At 35.9% G+C, this 15,265-nt stretch overlaps 2 long non-coding RNA genes across 2 annotated transcripts in view; one reads left to right on the top strand and one right to left on the bottom strand.

Annotated features, from left to right (window-relative positions):
* Window positions 1-5,700: 5,700 nt before the first annotated feature.
* On the bottom strand, window positions 5,701-11,152 carry LOC140340094 (uncharacterized). Its single transcript, XR_011922580.1, has 3 exons — window positions 10,992-11,152; window positions 6,990-7,064; window positions 5,701-5,936 (listed from the first exon to the last, which is right to left on the bottom strand). It is a non-coding gene; the product is annotated as an uncharacterized lncRNA (long non-coding RNA).
* LOC140340095 (uncharacterized) overlaps window positions 5,933-15,265 on the top strand; it is a 14,070-nt gene continuing 4,737 nt past the window's right edge. Inside the window, exons 1-3 of the long non-coding RNA XR_011922581.1 lie at window positions 5,933-7,481; window positions 10,788-10,862; window positions 11,286-11,380. This is a non-coding gene — a long non-coding RNA (uncharacterized lncRNA). The remainder of the gene's footprint in view (window positions 7,482-10,787; window positions 10,863-11,285; window positions 11,381-15,265) is intronic.

Raw genomic sequence — 15,265 nt, 5'->3', positions numbered from 1 at the left:
GGGACAACTAGTATTTTCAGAAGAATATATTCAATGGGAAACTCTACCCATGTTTTTCCAATGGTAAACTTACTTTAAGGGCCATTTCAGACCCTCATTTCTGCCATAGGCTTAACTGCAGTCCCATCTCCCCCTATTTAATTCAATGGAAGTGGCTGGGAACCATTTTGTACATGCAACTGTGGCTGCGGTGGAACACGGCATGGTTCCTGAAAGAAACAAGTTGCTTTTGGCCACACAGTTGCTGTTGGAAGATTCATTTCACGGCAGCTGCATGCAAAGGTAGTTACCTGCGGTGGAGTTTGACTGGCCTGGGCACTTAGCATGAAGTTGTTGTTTGTCTGGGAGCAGCCACCCACCCAGTTTTCCACCATGGGTGTAAAAATGCTTTTAGGGCACTTTTCACAATATAATTGTGGCAAAAGCTTGCTTGCAATTAAATTTTGGTAAAAATGTCCTTTCTAGCAACCAGTTATATTTCTTATAACTGTAAAAAAACATTATGTGTATCTACTATTGCTTTAATGAATTTTTGTGTCCAAAATTCCAAGGTTAACAAGATAAACCACAGTAATTGTAATAATTGCAAATATATTTATATAATAACTAAGCTGGAAATTATATTTGCATGTATAGACATTGGTGCACTCTATCCTGAATCCTAGTGGCTGAATCACTAATTATTACAACAAAACCTGATAAAATGGTTAAAATGATAAAGCAATTTATCACCTATACAGCCTTCGAAAGTTTTATGTAGCCATCTGACTAGTTCTGCCTAAAAATGTTGCTGCCCTGAGCTAAATGAGGAATTTTTGCACTGGTAAATTTAGATACTTACCTGAAGGGTTAGTGATAAGTGTTCTGTGTAGGTTATCTTGTGGTTCTAGGCACCAGGCAGGGGGTTAAGATTAGGAACCAGGTAGGAAGGTGTCAAGGTTAGGCACTAGAAGCGTTAAGGTAAAGTTAGGTACCAGTGAATAAGTGATAAAGCTAGAAACTTTTACTTCCCATTTACAAAATATTAATATCCTAGATATGGCTGGCTGTACACATATTGTGATTAATCATAAATTGGATCAGTTAGTTGGTTTGGGTACCAAAGCCTGGACTGATATCTATAGAAAAGGGAGACAGAAGGAAGAAAGGCTTTTTGAAGACACAAAACAGAGTAGTTAAGTATAAAATCATTTCTAATTTTATTAAGGTACAAAAAGCTTTAAAATATTAGTAAAACACTGTTACAGAGTAACACAAGAAATATGCTTTAGCCACACCAAATGCATCGATAAACAAAGTCATAAACTTGCGTATAAACAAAGTCATAAATCAAGGGACAGGGTCTCATCCCGACTCTAATTAGCCACTTTTGTAACTTTAGGGTCTCTGTATCCCGAGGAAGCCCTCCTGGGCGAAACGCCTTGGGATGAGACCCTGACCCTTGATTTATGAGTTATACGCAAGTTTTTGACTTTGTTTATCAATACATTTGTTGTGGCTAAAGCACCTTTCTTGTGTTACTCTGTAACAGTGTTTTAAAGCTTTTTGTACTACCCACTTACAGGTATGGTATGTGAAGCAAGATTTTTATATTTCACTGGCAGAGGTATGTTTTTATAGTAAATAGCAGGGAGTGCCCCTATTGACTGCTGGTTGTTTGGGAATGCTCTCTGCTCATTCATATTAGTTTGTTTAAATGAGAGGGTTGTTTTTTTTTTTTTACATTAAAAAAAACTACACTTACTGTTGAATTTAAAGGGAACTCTGGTCAGATGAGGTGGATTATTTGCAGTATATTTGTTTAAGTATAAGCAGCCAAGAGACAAGGTTTTTTTCAGACCTACATCAGGAACAGCGGTTCCTGTGCAGCTCCCAATAGTTGACGTCTTAGCTGCCTGCACCGCTGCACTAGCTCCGCAAGAACTTGGCTTGGCACTTTTGACTTTGGGCTGCCACAGGTGAGGCGCTACATGTAGATGCTAAATGCACATGGGCACAGATACCTCAGAAGTAATATTATACATGAAGTCTGAGCATTTCACTAATAAAGGTTAAAAAAAGCCTGATCTGACTGTATCCATTGTTCTATTTTTTTATTGTTCTATTCATTTTTTAATATGTAGAATTTCAATCCGTGGGCAATGATTATGTGACTGACAAAGGCTGCCTGTAGCTAACTCTTGTTTGTTCGGATGAAGAGTAATTGGTTATGAATGGCAGTATAAATGAATGTCTTGTTTATGAAGGTCTAACCCATCACCACACCTGGTTCTACAGTGGAAAACACCCTTCAGCTGTATTGTATATAGAAACCACGATACCTGAGCTGTATTGTTTAACCAAAATATTACTCAGTGAATAGTATGAGGGAAACAAAGATGCTACAGTGCAAATGATTCTCTGTTAAAGTGGTACTCACCTGTAATATTGTTCTGGTTCTTAAAAAGGGTAAAAATTTTAGCAAATTTGACTGGAGAGTCATATTTGTTTCTGCTGTGCAGACACCAAGATCAACAAATATTTTAAATAATTCACATGTATGCACAAAGAAATGGGCAGTCCAGCCTCAGTAGTGAGACATACATGGCATCCATGGCACTAAAAAAATGTATGCAAAGCCACAAATAATCTAGCTTTGGATGGACTATGAAAGTGGATTTCTGCCAGGGTTTCATTTTTATTGATTTTACTTTTTTTATTTTTATCTGGTTAGATTCATCCTGCCCATTTATTCTGATGACCAACCACTGGGCCTGATTTATGAAAGCTCTCCAAAGCTGGAGAAGATACACTTTCATCAGTGAAGATGGGTGATCCAGCAAACCTGTAATGGATCTGGTCCAGGATTGAAAACATTTGGTAACAAATAGCAAATTACGTTTAGGGAATCCATTCCAGGTTTGGATGAAAGTGTTATCTCTAGTCTTGGAGAGCTTTATTAAATCAGACCCATTGTCTCCAATTTAAAAAGTGATGGTAAAAAAATGTACACATTAATTACTTATGACTTGTATTTTAGTATTTGAAGTCTTATTGCTGTTTACTGAATTGTACAGCTTAAATTGGCCTACATACATTTTACAGGTGAGTAAAGGTCCTGGTACGATTCATTTGCATCTAAACATGAATGGTGGACTGCATTTTGTAGCATTTAACTCTAAGCTTTGTAGAGCTGAAAACCTAATTTTACAATTGATCCAAGCTGTGCAGATGACAGTAGAGATATAATGGGGAAATAACATTGTGGATGAAGGACAGTATTAACAGCACTTTGGTACACCATGTCAGCAAATTGGATTTTCTCTCTGTGGCAATATTGTGCATATTTGGCAAAAATATGGGCTTGTGGGAATATGTCCATAATGTCCACGTTGGAATGATTATTGGAGGAATAACATTGGGTAAATGTATTGAAGAATGTAGTAGATGGTGGTCTCATGGGCTTTTATGATGCACACTGTATGCTCTGAACATTATAAATGTGAATACAATTCACATTTTTTTTAGCTTTAGTCCTAAACCCACAATATAGGGGGGGGGTGGGCTTTAACACTTTCCACACATGTTTATATGAACTTTGTGGAGTAGATTTCTGAACTAAGCATATTTTGAGGCTCTCTACTCTACAACTGATTAGGACTAGTTATGACCATAATGATGTACATCCAACAGCTTAGCTATGTCCAGGTTGAACTAGAGAGCTGCCTGAAGGAAGCTTCTGCACCAGTTGGGATACCTGCCTATGTTCAGTGTACCCCAACCAAAAATAGGAAGCGGTTTGTCATTATTCTTGTTTGTTTAGTTAATATATGAATGTTACTTTGGAGCTTTTCTGATGTTCTACCTATTCATTTATCATTTATTCTAAATACTTTTTAGTGTTTTCTACATTTTATGTATAAAACCTTGACCAATAGTAATGTGTTATCTTTACCATACATTATAGAAGGATTGTAGAATAAAACATTTCAGCACATAATGAGTTAATCTCAGCCTGTGGCTTATAAATGTTACATGATATGCCAGGGTATACATTAGGGAAACCAGAAATCATTGCTCTGTCTCCAGTCTTGCCACATCAATGCTTAAAAAAAAAAACATGCCTGAGGTTAGGTAATACTTGTATAATCCAGAAAACTCACCGCATTAGTTTTCTTTTTTTAGAATAGTGATCTTAATTGTGCTGTAATATTTAAATGTACTTTAAATGTTATCAAAACATATGTATCACCTTGCTCTACCCCTGTCCTCTACACAAACTGCAGCTGATTAGAAATGTACATTTGGCAAACTGTTTTATGTTTGTTATGTAGGTGTAGCAAAAGCTTGTTTTTGCTGTAGCCATGTTACTAAAGGATAAATATTAATACTTGTTTACCAAAGATGGTCTTTAATGAGTGCAGGAAATAAGGCAAAGTATCCTCTGTATGTAGGCTGTTTGTATACATATATGTACCCAGAGTTGCATGCCTTGTCGTAGCATCTAAATCAGTACCATTGGCCAGTGGAGGTAACTTCTACACTCCATTGTAAAAGAACACTACACTGATCAATAATAAGACTGTAGAGATAATTATTCATCTTAACCAGTTTTCCCAAGAATGGTAGTAGAAGGTTGGCTTTTTAAATAGGGACAAGAGTGAAATGCATAATGTATAAGTCAAGATGCAGATTGTTTTCAGACTAATGATGTGGTGGTTTAATGAAGTGGTTTACATGTTACCTATTCTTCCTATAAATACCTACATACCAGTCATTACTGTATACTAATCATTATATTTTTGTTTTTTTTAGTCCTGATCTTGAAGAATCCCCGAAATGTGCTGGATTTTTATCATCAAAGAAATTTTTTTAGCATTTTTCCTTGCACATAGCATACCCAATAGGAGAGCAGTGCTCTACTTACCATCAATCTAAAGGGCATTTGCTCATATCTTTGTTCATCTAATTTATATAAAGGGAAATTTCTTTAATGACCACGAGTGTAAGGAGGCACTGCTGTACTGACCTTGAACTAAATTACCACTCCTCTACTAACCATCATTGTAAGAATGTCCTTCTCCTACAAACCATCATTGTATTGGTGTAGTACATTGACCACTAGTGTGAACATTTAATGGCAAACCAAGTCACATCTCCACTCCCCACCAATGCAAAAGGACAGTTGTCCACTTAGCACCAACAAAGGGATATAAGAGGTTAATGTGAGGGCTTTTTAGATTTGTAAGTAGCTATTGATTCAGTGGCTTGCAGTTGATGGAATGGGGAGAAACAGGCAATCACCTTTTTTTTTCAGGTTGGTAAAATTGAAACTTCAAGGAACGGTCATGCAGGAAGATCTTATCCACCAGATGTCTTAGGATTCTGGCAAACAAACCTTTAAAGACGTATTGCTGTGTATCAGAAAAGGTAAAAGCAATATTGCAGTTTATTTTACTGATATGTTTCAATATAATTTTGAGTTGTAAACCCTTTAACCTAAAAAAATGTTTCTTGGCAGGACTTCTCCAACCAGTTAGATGGTTCTGCTTTTTACCAACTCCAGGAAAATATCACTCTCTCCCACAAGTAATGATTACTCTTTCTCAGTACAGGAATAAACACATTATACATATGGTAAAGCAGGACCGATAACTTACAATACAACTTCAGCACCGAGCAGTGTTTCCTTAACATTAAAGAATTAAAAAAAAAAAAGGCTTAGGATGAGGCTTTATTTGCACAATGTGTTCATGTTAAGTAATTTATATAGTGTTAATATGTTGATTTAGGAAATTTACATTTAATCAAAGATAATATATTTTAATTAAGTTTATAATTCAGATAAACACAAAGCAAGCGCTGTATACATGTTCACTTCTTCTTGAAGCCACATTTCACTTGTGCTGATGCCTTTTCACCAGCATCTTTCGCAGCCTGACATCCTTTGTCTATAGCTAGAAGGGATGAAGAACTAATAAAATATTAACAGAAGCAGGGTGAATACAAACTTCAATATGCAATATATTCACATAACAAAACTAACACAATCATTGAATTGTTTATAATCTTAAGATGGCTTGCACCATTAGCCAATGAGGGGAGTCACTTACACTCGCAAGTTTACCAATGGCTAACACAGTACAGGATTCTATTACTGCTAAAACTGAAACATTTAATTCCTTATTAAATTTAGGTTGTCAGATTTTATTGTAAGTCCTGTCCCCAAAACCGTGTCCTTTTGCACAATACAGGACTGCTGGTCCCAATTTGTATGTGATGACATCAAAGAGCTTTGACTGGCCCAGCAGTGAAGAGAACATCAGCCACAGAATCCATGTAGGAATATATCACATTATTTATTATCCTGTAGACAAAATGAGCAGGTCACACCTGCAAGGGACATACTGCAAGGGTAAGGCTATGTTACTAATGGCAATGAGGTTGTGGTGAAGCCTCTGCTTCCTCGTAGCCCTGAACCGTGTATTGAAAATGTGATCCAGTTCTGCCTGCTTTTAAATGTGCAAACCAGGACAGAAGTGTGGGTGGCCAGGATTTCAAGAGCTGCAGAGGAACCTCGGTCCCTGAAGCAAGTTTGAACAAAGCCTAAATATTTTTTTTCCATGGGTTCACCAATAATTTTACGGTTTTGGTTTTGCCTCATTTAAGGTACAGGGAGAAAGTGTCTAAATCCTGTAGAAGACACTGCAAGGAGCAGGTGTAGACAAGAAAGAAATTCTGGATTTAATAAATGCTATTTTGTTTAAAACTACCAAATAATAGGTTTTCAGTATATAATGTAAAGTACTAGGTTAAAGCTTTTCTTTGTGGTATGAAAAAAGAAAAAAAAAGTCCTAAAAAATCAACTATAATTGGCAAAATTTAATTAACATTGGTAATGTAAAAAAACAGAGCTTCATGCACTTAAATAGCTACACACAAATTAACATACATATAAATACATGGAAATTCTGTCAGCTATTTACAGTTTAATATAAAAATTAACTTGCCTTCTTGAGCAATTTTTTGACCTTCTTCTGCAAACTGGTTGGCAACGTCTTTTGCCGCTTCTGTTCCTTGTTTTACTACAAAAACGTTTGAAGAAAAAGCTAAATATGCAAAATAGAATGTAACTCACTTGGAAAATAAATTGTTAAATGCAAATAATTATTATTTTCTTTTTTTAACAATTGTGTGTCTGACTTTAATTATATTTACATATTACAGTGAAAAAGTTGTATACAATTTTTAAATGAAGTCTGTTATACAATACTGTTATGTAATAGCTGATATCAAAGATAAAAAAGATAAAATAATGTAATAATACATTCACTATCTACAACGCCATTGCTGACATCTTCTATAAAAATGCAATTTGCATGGATGTTGTGTTGACTTTCCTGATCTAATAGTGACTTTTTGTTCAGTTTTCCTTTAACAGATCCATGACTTGGGAAGCATTACTTCTACTGGATTAGAACCGCCAGGTGTCATTGGTATTGGTGAGAATGGTCAATTTACTCTATAACAAAATGTATGGCTTTACAAAGAAAACCAAATCCGACCCTTTGCTATCCAAAAAGAACATAAGAACAAGTGTTCAGCTTGCTACTGAACATATAGGCTAAAACCAAGTCTTCTGGATTAATGTGGTGTGAACTGATAAATTGAAACAGACTTGTTGGTCCACAGAATCTTGTACCAACTGTGAAGCACTGTGGTATAAAGTTATTAAGGTTGCTTTGCTGCTTCGGTCTGATTAGCTTGCAGTCATCATGTTAACTATGAATCATTGCATCAAAATATACTTAATGATAATGTAAGGCCATCTTTCTCAAAGCTGAGTTTAAACCAGGAATGGATCTTTTAGTGTGATAAACATCTGAAGCACACTGGCAAATCCACTAAGGATTGGCTTTAAAAGAAGTAATGGAGGGTTTTTGGACAAACCTAGTTAAAATATGCCTACAAGCAGTATATCACCTTTATCTGTAGGAACTGAAAAAAAGATCTAATACACCCCATTTTTGCATTGAGTCTTCCTCTTTACTGAATGCTTGATTAGAAGGACAGAAAACTTCAAGCTATATTATATTTTCCTAATGTAAAATGCAGAGAGTATAGACTGGCAACAAACATGTAAGCCAAAGAAAAATGGTTTTGGATGTCCTTTTAGTTTTTAACAGACCAGGTGCTGCCTGTAAAACATGCTGAGGTGGAATCATAAGCTTTGTACATCTGGGTGTGGTGAGAGAGAGTGTGAGTTCCAGCATGTATAATACGAGTAGAAGGGTGAAGAGCCACCAGACATGGGTGTGTTTACACCTGCAGAGAGAACAGCAGATTACATAGAATAGCTTGATTCCGAAGGGCGCACCCTAAACAGGGGCAGCAGAGTGTACTGATGACAAATGTACATTGTCAATACTGTCAGTACACATCCAAAAATTATTGCATCCAGAAATGACCCTGAGAATAGCCCGAAAACAACCATGTAGATGTAAGCCAGTACATGCCAGACATTGATGGCGCCCAGCCAGGTATATCTGAAGCAGAAAGGATTGCAGTACTGGGCAGCTGGTTTTCTTCAGAAATACTTGTATGGTTGTGCACCCCTAACTATGTTATTTTATTTTATTTGAGACTAATAATGAACTGTTATTTAAATTCTGTAGTGTCCTGTGTAGTTTATGGTTTCCCTTCACCACCTAACTTCACAGCAGGTATTTGTAGTTGATTTCTTTTGGTAATGGCTTGAACATCAAAATTTTTATATATGATATTTGTCACTGCCCTGGCTTGCCTAGAGAATGGGCATTGTTTGTTTCGGCTGTGCTTTGGCTTTTTTTGGAAAGGGTAGATATTAGACACAGCCATACATTTGAAAGCTATTGTTGAAAATGTTCAATTAACTCCAAAGCCATGTAAAGCTTTACAGAGAAGACCCAGTCAGTCTGGCTAGCTAGGCACCACTGGGATGCTGCTAAGTAACTGATTATACATGCATTTACAATAGAAGGTACAATTCCTATAAATAGTTAGAATTAGTATAATATAGTTGTAATTTAAAGCTAAACTCCAAGCAAACTGCTAAATCCACAATTGAAGTTCATATATGGGAGCTATTTCCTTTCATTCACTGCTTAGATCTACATGGACTGGCAGACAGCGCAGCGACATAACTTTTCTCCACTGCATTTAGACAATAGAGCTTGGCCATAGTACAAGTTTAGTACAATAGGTGTTCACACTTTTTGCAATTAAAAATACATTTTATGAATACATATCTGCATTATGGATGTACACACAAATAGTAGATTGTAGGTGAGAAATGTGCTGCTTTCATATTCTGCTTAAGCATTTATTTTTCAATGTAGTGCTAAAAATAGAATTAGTTTTATGTAATTGTTGGCTATGTTCTCCCACAATCTGCAAATTTTGTTCATATGTTTTTTTGTATTGTAGATGTCTTTTTACATGTGATGTGAAGGACGGCACTAAACAAAACACAGTGATTCAGACAATTATATGCATGCAGCATAATAGGCAAAACTTTTTCTTAGCCTGTGCTTTGGAAGCTGTTACCACAGGACCAGGACTGTGTAAACCCATGCGTGATGAAACGTGTTGCAGTTGAATATGAGGTTACAGATCAATTAAGCAGAAATCTTATACAGAGTACTTTGTATAAACTGATTCCTTCATTATCTTCTGGAAAGGTTTTCTAGTTGCCTAGAAATTAGTTGAATTAGTCTATATACATATACTATGCAAAAAATCTGGAGCCAGGGGTGCACAAATTCTTTACGGCTCACAATAAACCACAGTTTGACATTCAGACACCTTTTAACTTGGGTACCTGCATGCAACACCATCTCTACAACCACAAATTCTCGGTTCCATCAAATGTTTATATTTACATTGTAGTGAGTGAGGCCGAGGAGCTTGTAGACACATCTAGCACTTCCTTATCTAATAGGTAAGAGTAGCAACATAGATTTTGTAGGCTGATTGTATACAGTGTGGTTCAGGGAAAAATAATCAGTACATTTCCTTTGTTTTATCACTTTAAAGATTCTGAAAGTATAGGAAAATTCCTGTTATTCTGCAAGAAATTCATTTGGTCTTTTTTTATGTTGTGGGAGGTCACAAAACACAGCCTAGTTGTCTTTTGCGGAACCTTTTCCAGCGTCCTCATTTCTCATCTCTAATATCCTTATTTAGATGCAGGCATGGAATACATGGCTAATTGCTGCTTTTTTTATACCTCTCATATACCATGCACACAAGAGTAACCAATAGTTCTGCCCTGACATGCCTTTGATTACATCAGAACAATGTTTATAGGCCTTTGCTTTGAAATCTGTGGAAACTACATCAAAGTTCAGTTACCTCTTAGGATGCCAAAATATTAGGATTAAACTGTGACTGAAAGCAAAAACAAAAATGTAATTTTGTAATAATGTAAATGTAATATTGCATGCTACCAGTCTTTAGATGTAGGGACTGCATTTGGTTTCATTGTTTAGGCTAAGAATATTTTCAGGAAATACCTGTTGATCTTGCCAGAAAAGCTTCATATATTATATTTTTGGTTTAAATACACTTTAAAATATATAATATAATATAGTATAATATATTGTTTAATACATAAAATGCAACATAGTATGGTAATGTCAACATGGAATAATACAGAAATTTTTTATCTATATGTGATATAAAGCATTGCTAATAAATATATTGGATAACAATGAATAAATAATATATACATTTATATTACTGTTATTTTTTTATTATTTATCTAACAGATTAAAAGTGTACTGCAACCCATGGAAAGCACTTTTTGTGATGAACTGTACACAACTTGGAAAGTCAACAAAAATGTATGTGTTATACCAGCACATTAGTAAAGTGTAAATTGGTTAAGTATCTTACAATATGAGTGTATATATATATATATATATATATATATATATATATAAAGTTTAAAAAAACCTTAAAATATTTCTTACCCATGTTTCCTGTATTTATGTCAATTCCACCTTCCATCTTGTTCAAAAAAGACATTTTCGGTTTTTAATGGATTACAATTGAAGCCTCTGGAAAAATGTTAAAGATAAACTAAGCTGTTTATAGAGGCAGAGTTGATGTGCCTTTATTTGTTCAGGATGCCCCTCCTTGTACTCCCCTCTAGTGAAGCCTCCTTATTGGTTATAATATTAGCAGTACATGGCATTTGCATGCTTGTGATAATGAACAAGTAGCGGAATTAATTTTTGAACAGCATTGTTTTCTGTTCCCTGCAGGCTGGGTGGACCATTCACACTGGAAATTTCCAGCTGGGTAGAAGTGATATCGCCTCTGGCACAAAAATACAGTTTTGCACATTTCTGACGCTCTGGTATGCTTATTTTGAAATTTGCTGTGTGTTTTCCATACTGACCCATCCTTTCATTCTTTTCACTTTGTTCACATGACCTATTCTACTAAAGTGTTAGCTGAGTATATACATATTGTGTTTAGCTATTGATAGATAAATTCATGATGATTTATAAAGGTTTGTAAATAAATAAATATTTTTCCCTCATCTTTGGATACAAAAGTAGACCCCTTTCTGTGTTCTGTTACAAAGCGTTTTCTGCACGATCTGTCTCTGGGACTGAAAGTAGGAGAAGTTCTTTTTTGCCTACCTTTTTTAAAATACTATTTTATTTATCTCCAAAAAGCAAAGAGGTTTACAGTGATATTGGGACTGGACTATATTCAGACCAGATTGATATCGAAAGGAAATCACAAGCTTCCCCCAATTTACGCAACAGATTCTAGGGGTGGTCAACTCTGGGAGTAAGTGGGCAACTGCAAGAGGGGATCTCTTAAAATTGAGAGCATATCCCTCTACAGACTGTTGTCAACAAAATATTTAGCCATTGTTCTATTTTTCCTCATTTCCTGTTCCTGTGTTAACATAAACATCATGGATTTCCCAACATTTTTCTACCAGGGCGGAAAGTAAACATTTGATAGACTGTCTATCATACATACAGGGTGTACAGATACATATTTTAAGACAATTGTACTAAAGCTACAGTAGTCTCTTAAATGGGAAGTTTTCCAATAACAACACAAACTCTGCTGACAACTGTCCTAAAGGGCATTTCCCTACTATGTAGTGATCCCCTTCCTTTTCTTTACCATCCTCCTTAGTCTTCAGAATACAAAATGAGGGAAATTATTACTAATGGGATGCATTTATTCCCTACTACATCTAATATGAAAAAGTTCTGGCTTTAGATATACTTTAAATGTTTGGGAAACATTGATAAGACTTACTAGCATGTTTTAGGGGTTCAGTAAAGTGGTCAGGTAGGGAAGGTATAGGTTTTACCATATGCCTTAGTGTAGGAGACTTTATTATTTAGTGATAGTTGCACTAGCTGTAGGATAATCAGTGGTTTCCGGTGCTGAGAAAGCAACTATCTATCTATTAGAACCAACATACAAAACATTAAACCTGCCCATAGTCATTGGCCAACAGAAGATCTTTACAGCTTTGTTCATCCTATGCCATACACAATGTCTCACAATCACAAAACTATCAATGTGACAGCTTCAAAGCCCGTCCTTCTGTTTCACCCCTTAATTGCATATCCTAATAAGATCTACAAGTGAATTGTGTAAGAACAAATGGGCTGTGCCTACATGATTGTCTCCACGACCTTAAGGCAGTCTTAAAGCATTAGAAGCTTGGTTATATAATTCCCCGCCTATTGCATAAAGCACATAATTGTAATTAATAAAAGGGAAACTCTGTTTCATCATATCAAGCTTATAAAATAAAATATAGGATGATAAATTACATGCAATTTTTACATTGTAACATGATACTTTGCCAACCTTGGCTGTGACTTTTGTGGTCTTTCTACTTCTATTCAAGCCTGGGGGAAATTTTCTGAAAATGATGGATTTAAAACAACATCACCGAGGCATATATCATTGAATGGCAGGCAGTGCTGTGTTATAAAAAACGGCACACAGAGCATGTACCTGTAATGTACATGTAATGATTTACCTTGTGCGATTGCACAAAATCTTCCAGTTGTGTTGTTGCTTATACAACTTGTGTATCTTTAATCATAGAAGGGCATTTCCTCCATCTCCTTGGCAGCAATGATTCTTTCCAGTGATTTTAGAATTAAACTACAATAAAAATAATCAGGATAGCTGTATTCTTGCTGTAATATGTAAAGTTTCTCTCCTTTTTTGCAGGCACATTAAACTTGCCTCTGCTTATTCTTGGGATGATCAAGGAGAATTGCCAGTTCATGTTTTCATCAGTGTTTTTATGTAGGCCTTTCTGATATGCAGAGAAACCCTTTAGGAATATCATGTTTTATGTATGATACATGTTTCTTCAGACTGGACAAAACTAGTATCCAAAACTGATTTTCTCAACAGATTTAATAGAATAAAATGAAGTATGGGATTAGTTTTGCACACATCTATTAGTATACATTTATTTTTCTATAGGAAACATGCAATGCACTCAAGTGCCACATATCTTAGCAATGGAAAAGCAGGTTTTCCAATAAAATTTACATATTTTCGTGTTGGTTAGAGAAGGAAGGCCCTTTTTATATTAGTGATCAATATGAGAAAAGTCTCCTTACAGTGGTCAGTGGGCTTTTCTACATTGGTGGTCAGTGGAGAGAGTGGATTGTTTACACTGGTGGTCAGTAGGGGAAGGACCTCCATGCTTTGATGGTCAATGGAAAAATGCTACCTAACATTGGCAGTTAGTGAGAGAAGGGCCAACTTACATTGTGAGTCAGTGCAAGAAGGACCTCTCTACATAGTGGTCAGTGGAGAGAATGAAATGTTTACAATGGTGGTTATTAGGAGAAGGATATGCTTACATTGATAGTCAATTGGAAAAGGGCCCCCTAACATTGGCGGTTTGTAAGAGAATGGGCTACTTTCATCGAGAATCAGTGCAAAAAGGCCCATTTTACATTGTTGGTCAGCGGGAGAATGACCTCCATACATTGAGGGTTAGTGAGGTAAGGGCACCTTATTTTCTAGGTAAGACAAGGCCTACTTACTTCAGTGAGCAATGGCCTTCCTCCATTGGTGGTCAGAGGTAGAAGGGCCTTTATATGTTTAAGGATAGTGGTAGAAGAGCCTTCTTACACTAACAATCAGTAGAAAGAAGTAGTCAGCTAAAAATATAATTGTTGTCAGTAAAAATAGGAGGAAATGCTATATAGGTCCTACACCACTGACTCTGCTGAATATTCAAGAGTTTAATAAAGGGACCCTGTTACCTTGCCAATTTAGAGTAATTTAAAGTAAAGTGACAGGGTCCTAAAGCCTACCCCCTGATCCAGTTAAAATCACTTTTATAGCACTCCTCTTCTGCAGCCAATGTGACAGGTTTTGCTTGCTGTTGGAGCCTGCAGATGATAATGATAATACCTTTAGAGTTCTGGCCTAGTGAATAGGCAGTAGGTCTGAGCACAGCACAATGGAAGGAGATCACATGTATTTGATATTGTTATTGATATTTTTTTACTTGCAGTCACTACAAATGAGAAAGGAACAGCATTGTGAAAGTATATACTGACATACCTCCTTTCAGATCCAAGTCCTTCTTTTGTCATCAGTTTCCACTTTTTGGGGTAGATAAATATATATATTTAAAAAATGTATTAACTATCTATTTAAGAGTGGCATTTTGCATTAAAACTTTCATTTAGTCTCTAAATGTTTCTGTTTGTACTTTTGAAAAGCTGATAGAAAGCAAATGTATCCGTGACAAGACAGTTGTTGGCTTAACCAACCATTTTTTTATGGTTTGTAAAATGGGGGTATGGTGTAGGGTGATTCATTTGCCTAAATTCTTTGATCTAAAAAATGTTGCTATTTCCAAAAGCCAGTATGTTATGGCACTGGGTGCAGTAAAAGGAAGGAGTGGCTTTTAAGACACACTGACACCTTTGATAAATGTAAGCGATGTAGGCAAGTATGATATTTGTAGGCGATGCCACAGTGTTAGCCAAGGCCTGGAAGATTGTACAGTAGTATATTTTGCCTGGATGTTTCCCTATAATTACGGCACATACAGGGACAGTGCAAAGAGCAAGCCACAAAAAGTTAGTGAAAGTGTAATGCTGCTGTTTACTTTGGTGTACTGTTCTTTGCAGCTTTACTCTTTGAACTACATAAATACTTATTATTGACCATATAAGTGTGAAAAACAATTGTTCTTATACTGATAATTGCGTGAAAG

Source organism: Pyxicephalus adspersus, chromosome 10 (assembly GCF_032062135.1).
Source record: "Pyxicephalus adspersus chromosome 10, UCB_Pads_2.0, whole genome shotgun sequence".
Lineage (NCBI taxonomy): Eukaryota > Metazoa > Chordata > Amphibia > Anura > Pyxicephalidae > Pyxicephalus > Pyxicephalus adspersus.
The sequence above is the reverse complement of the archived record's forward strand: the minus strand, read 5'-3'. Positions and strand labels throughout refer to the sequence as shown.